Source organism: Electrophorus electricus, chromosome 8, assembly GCF_041902795.1.
Source record: "Electrophorus electricus isolate QZ-2024a chromosome 8, ASM4190279v1, whole genome shotgun sequence".
In the NCBI taxonomy this organism is placed as follows: Eukaryota; Metazoa; Chordata; class Actinopteri; order Gymnotiformes; family Gymnotidae; genus Electrophorus; species Electrophorus electricus.
The window spans coordinates 32372324-32378907 of NC_137504.1; the positions used below are offsets into that span (position 1 = coordinate 32372324).

The 6584-nt window shown below is 40.8% G+C and overlaps 1 pseudogene; it reads right to left on the reverse strand.

Moving 5' to 3' along the window:
• Positions 1-1164: 1164 nt before the first annotated feature.
• On the reverse strand, positions 1165-2784 carry LOC145659042 (globoside alpha-1,3-N-acetylgalactosaminyltransferase 1 pseudogene; annotated as a pseudogene).
• Positions 2785-6584: the final 3800 nt, after the last annotated feature.

Consider the following 6584-nt stretch of genomic DNA (forward strand, 5'->3'; position numbering starts at 1 on the left):
TGACCCTGGACTATTACAATGACACGAACTCTGGATTTACCCATAATAAATCTCACTCTTCTCCACATGTATGCCTCCTTATTGCTTACCATTGCAGTTTTGCACAATGGAAAAACATCAGCATTACAATTACTACAGAATTCTCAACTGACACTGGTAGGAGTGCTACTGGTTGGATGTGGAGTTAATTCTTACTGACACTACTGGATTGATGATGAGTGTATCACTGAATACAATGTATGGCTACTGTGACACATTCAGATTTAATCAAAGTAATGAACTTTGAAACAGATGTGTCCATAAGATAGGGGGCAAATTCCTGAGAACAAAGTAGAGCACAAAAGATTAACTCTGCTATCACGGGGCGCTCGCCCCCACGAGTCACATGGTATGGCCTGCCGCATGCAAGGGGTTCACCCTCCTTTGTAGCCACACCCTCCGTGATTGCACGCATCTGCATGGGGTTTAACATCGAGTGTTTCTCTGTCTATTTAAACCTCTCCTAGTGTGTGTTGGTCAATGTTTGCTGATGTTTGTTAAATGTTTGTGTAGTTTGTGTCCAGTTAAATCTATAGTCATGTCCATTGTTAATGTTGTGTGTGAGTACCACTGTCATAGTATATGTTCTGTGTTAATAAATGTATCTATCGAGGGAGTCTGCGTCCTGCTCCACGGCCATCGGCACTCGGGCCAGCAGCAAGATTACATCTGCTGTGTTGAATATTCAAATTTTTAGCACTTTTTCATTCACAAGAGCTGAAAAAATAGTTTTCATCCTATTTTAGAGCCCCTAATAATTAAAGCTCTGGAAAGCCATGGTATCAACATTCCCTTTTTTGATAGTTGGATTTATGGGACATTTTTAGGTCAAATAAAAAATTAGGGATTCACCCTATTCTTGAATTCAATGAGTCGTTTAACTACTTTTCTCATTGAAAAAGCAGATGCTCAGAATGTATTCAATGAGTGCACTACACACAATTACAATCAGAACAGCACCAATCTTCAGACTGTGGTGTAAGAAAATGTTGTACCTTTAATATTTTACAGTTTTTTCCATGTGTGTCAGAATTGACAAACACAAACATCATTCAATGTTCAAGCAAATGTACCCATATGTGAGTAAAAAAAAGGAGTCTCTTTCTTTTTCATTCCAGGACCAAACTAAAGGACCACAGCGTAGGACTGACTCAAAGTTGTAGACGTCTTTATAGCGAGGCCCAGGCTAGCAATGCGCAGCGCCAGAGGAGCGGTCCTGTGGGTTGTAAAACGGGAGAAAACAAACAAGGAACAGGTGCTGGTAGTTAGCAGTTAGGAGAATGTGAGTGGTGTGTGTGTGTAAACCTATATAAGTTGTACCTGGAGCTCTCGATGAACTTGCAGGTGTGTCATGCCTTCTTTCTGTTTGTATTTCTACGGCAATCAATGTACTACCTCCACCTTTGCAAAGAAAAAAATGTACCTAGCACTATGTATCTTCACCAAACAATGTATGTAGTCTGTACTAAGTGACTTAAGCTTTACATCATGTCAGGATTAAAAATAAGAAGTTGTATTTATTGTAAAATAAAAGTCCTTCTGAATCAGATCCTTGTTTCATATACCTGACGTCTGCTTTTGAATCAGCCACAAATGTGCAAATGTGCCTCAGATGGAAAGCACCTTTTTCTCATGCTAATAACAAGCATTAAGACATTTCTTCTGAAGAGAAACAAATAATCAAACTGCTGCATACTGACTGGGAAAATTGTATTTGTAAGACCATCTATATTTTCCAAGCATTAAATGTGAATAACTGCCAATTTCTAGCAGTGAATACTGGGAGAATCAGTGAAGGACTGCATGACAAAATGTTTGTGAGGGTGTGTATAAATGAGTGAAAAGTCTCAGGTGACAGGACCTTGCTGGGTTTGTTGTACAGAAGTACTTTTTCAGGTGAGACTCCTCCTGCCACGCTGCTTCAATAGAATTGGCCTTGTCCATGTCCAGCTGCATGCGGCAGGTTTTTAGTGGGTTTGTGCACCTCTTACACTAGACCACCAATCACCGCAACACCACAGTAATAATCTCCCATCCCCTGAGGAATGTAGGCCTGTGACTCAGACCTCCTCTCATATGGGAACTCATCGTATGATCTACTGTAATAACCAGGGTGTATCACGGCAACAATATCACCCAGAGTCTCCGCCCCCCAGTGACCATAGAATTTGGTATCCACTTCAAGGCTGAACATGTAGTCGACCTCATTGGTCAGTTGGGTTTCCCAAGCCTCTCCGTCCTGTGTAGTGTGAACTCCTGCCAGTGGTTTGAACTTGGAATTTTCAGTGCAGTCAAACTATGGTTGGCACCCAGTGTTACCATAGGAATGACCTCTGGCTGGTCTATAAAGATATAATAATGCAGGTAACCCTGCATATAGTGCTTCTCTGTAGGTAGTGCTTCGCTGCCAGACAATTTTTGTGCTTTTTTAGGAGCTGTTTTTAATTGATGATATCTCTAGACTGTACTAAAAATGACATATTGTATTTATATCGGGTGTAACAATAACCAATAACTTATTTTGTCATGTTTCAAAAGATGATTTTCTAAAAAAATGCAATATTAAAATTAGTTACACATTACTGCCCACAAAAAAAGGTTCTTAAACACCATCAGCTGGTGATAATTCCCCAGAACAAACACAGTGGTTGCCACGGTGATGTTCTGCATTTTGTAAATGATGTCAGTCAGAGTTGTGTCAAATGTTTCCTCCCACACCCCTGGAGCAAGCCATGGCGTCACCATGATCTTTCCTGCTGTTGGACACACACACACCAATTTGTGACAGTGGCGGCACAGAAGGAGCAAGAGGCAAGGTTGCCAGAAAGTGCTCTTTATTCTACATGGCAAAGGCCCAAATGTTTGGCAACAAAATTACAAATGCTTGGCTTGGTTTGGCATGGGAACTCCTCACGCAGTAATCCGTTAATGCGCAGCGTCCTCCCTACTGACCTGCGGGTTGAAATAGGTGACGGGAGAGACAAGGAACAGGTGCACCGGGTTAGTAGGCTGGTGATTGGGAACGAGGTAGGTGTTTACCGTGGAACCCACGGCGAGTGGGTGTGATTCCCCTGCGGAGAGGCCGACCCCCCGTTACACTATTTAATATGTACTTACTTGTTTAGCACACTGGGCTGCTTGTACAAAAGCCTAATAAAATAAATGCCAATGAATTATAGTCCCCTGCTCTACTCACTGTCCACCTACGACTGCACAGCCACTTCCAGCTCCACCATCATTGTCAAGTTTGCTGACGACACCGTTGTCATGGGTCTGATCTCGGACAACGACGAGAGGGCCTACCTGGAGGAGATTAAACACCTGGAAAACTGGTGCCAGGAAAATAATCTCCTCCTAAACGTCAGTAAGACAAAGGAGCTGATCGTGGATTGCAGCAAGAAGCAGGAGCGGCACTACCAACCTGTGAGGATCAGTGGAACCACGGTGGAGAGAGTAGATAGTTTCAGGTACCTTGGTGTTCACATCTCGCAGGACATGTCCTGGTCCCGCCATACCAACTCCCTGGCAAAGAAGGCTCATCAGCATCTTTACCACCTCAGATGCCTAAGAGACTTCAGACTGCCCTCCAAGGTACTGCGGAACTTCTACTCCTGCACTATCGAGAGCATCCTCACGGGGAACATCACAGTCTGGTTTGGGAATAGCACCAAGCAGGACAGACAAGCACTCCAAAGGGTAGTGCGTTCAGCAGAGTGCATCACTCGCACGGAACTTCCTGACCTGCAGACCATCTACTACAAGCGGTGCCAGACTAAGGCCAGGAGAATTGTGAAGGACCCCACCCATCCCAACAATAGACTCTTCTCTCTGTTGAGGTCAGGGAGGCGCTTTCGCTCCCTGAAGACCAAGACAGAGAGGCTGAAGAGGAGCTTCTTCCCACAGGCCATTCGGGCCCTGAATCAGGGAAACTGATAAACTGTGGGGACCACCACCACCATGTAACATAACTGTATATCTGTATATTTATATTCAATTACCTTGTTACACAACAACTGTAGATATGTTATTATATGAAATGGATCTGTACATTCTGTAGATTGTGTACATATATACCCAACCATATACATTGTACATTGTGTATATAATCATGATATACATATATTGTGCATACATTGTTAATATATTTTGTACATACATAGAATATATATATTTATCTTGCATATATATATTTCACATATAGAGAATATCTATATTTCTCTATGCACCCCTGTTTCATTTCCTCAGTTTGGACAGAGCACTCTCCACCATTTCACTGCAAGTTATACTGTGTATGACTATGTATGTGACGAATAAACCAAACTTGAAACTTGAAACTTGAAAAGAAAATGTACAGAGATATAGCATTCAGTTTACATGATTGCCAATGAATTACAAATGATCAAATTAAAATATATATAAATAGTAATTAGTTAACGGTGAGTAAGTCCCTGCTTTTGTAGTGTTCTTAAGAACCCAGGAAAGCTGACAAACTGAAATGAAATATTGATGTTAATAAAAGTTAGTATTCCAGCTCTAATAACAATAATTCAATGACTTTTCTTCATCAGGGCCCACTGGTTTGACACCATACTCAACCATAACAAGTGGCCCCTATTAGTGGCCCCTATGTTACTCCAGGGAGCCATGATTGTACATCGTAAATGTAAACTGCTATGTGAATGTAACAGGATTCACTTGACATTCAAGTAGCATTAGAGAAAGTTAATGCTAGTAGCTAGCCACTTAGCTAGCTACTTTAGCAAACTGAAAAGAACTTGAACAAGAACTTGCTTTACTTCCAAAATGTCAAATTGAACTGTCAACGTTATTAACACAGTGAAAAGTACAAAAAAGATCAAGTGAAGTTTCATATAGCTAATGTCGAGTCAGCTACCTGTACATTCACACTTGACTGTCAGTATTAGCTGTCACCTCATTGCCTTAAATAAAGCCAGTTAATCGCAAAGAAAAATGTTGGGGGAAATATTAACGTCAGTGTTATATTATTCAATTACAAAACACAATTGCCAAAAAAGGTGTAAATTCACATTCAGGTACATGGTTATGGGCGGGATTAAAAGTTGTACTACCCTCAGCCACTAGAGGGCATTAGAAACACAGTGGCTTCAATTTACCCCACTGTCGTCCAGTCCACGAGTGTATACAATCTATGATACAGTATGTTATCAGCACACTGATCAGCCTTCTCCGTGTCAGGCAGTACGTAACGTATTTGCAGGTAATGTGAGCAACTCCCAAAAACCCCACTATAAGTGATTAGCTGCTTCATTTTAGTGTTGTTCTATATGACTTGAATACATTACTGATGTAGTGGCATTTCACATTAAGTAAAATGATAGACAAATAAAAATTAATTTTATAGTTGCACAGTTTTGTTGTACTTGCACCATTTCTGTCTGTTATGGATATTTGAAAGAAACTTCCAAAGTCCACTCTAATAAAAAATAATCTTTGTTTGAATTTTCCATTATTTAAAAAAAAACATGAAAATAATCAGGAATTGTCCATAAGAATAAAAAATCAAGATACATTTTTTTTTGCAGTATTGCCAAGTATTTTGTGTGTGTGTGTGTGTGTGTGTGTGTGTGTGTGTGTGTGTGTGTGTGTGTGTGCGTGTGTGTGCATGTGTGACGTGTGGTGTGTGTGTGTGTGTCCATGTGTGGGTTATGTGGTGATGTCTTTGACTCTGCTAACCTTCTTCTTCAGTCTAGTATAAATAGTATCCAAAGGCTGCAATGTAATCTACTGACTTCCCAACATCATGCAGATCCTCTCGCTTGGTGACTGTGCTGTGCTGTACCGCACTGTGGCGCTGTTGGCCAGGATGCTTTTGATGCTGCTCCTGTAAAACTTCACCATCAGTAAATTAAAAACCTTTTGCACTGATTCCTTTTGTAAGTTGGACAATACTCGTCTGCTCATGTGCCAGTGCACTGTAAATGCTTTATGACTAAACCTCAGAAAAATGCGAACAGAGGGATATCAGGGCTCACAAATACAACTAATAAGTTCTTATAACTGGGTTACAATATATATATATCTATCATTGATAATCTATTGATGAAATGGAGACTCTGTGGGCGTGGGTTCAGGTGTTGGTTCAGGCATGGGTTCAGATCCCACCGCCACCACCCAATTCTGTTACGACCCGGTCTAGGCTCCAGACTGTAACAGAAAAAAGGAGAGATGGGGAAAAGGATATAACAAAGTAAAAGTGGTATTTATTCGTAGAGGGGTGTACCTCAGGAGATTACAATGCCAAAATAACAAATAAACAGGTCTGGAACAAAAATGGATTAAATAACTTGCCTAACAAGAAAAAGAATAAACATAAAGGATCAACAAAAATGTGCCTTAACTACTTAAATCAAAACAGAGGATAAAGAAAGTATCCAAAATAAATGGCGTCATCTCCCAAATCACAACCCAAAAACAAAACTGTTCAGTAACAAAGGTACAAAAATACACAATGCCAAGTATGCGAAGGTAGGGATCTGGGCTCTCCTCCTCGAACGGCTATATGT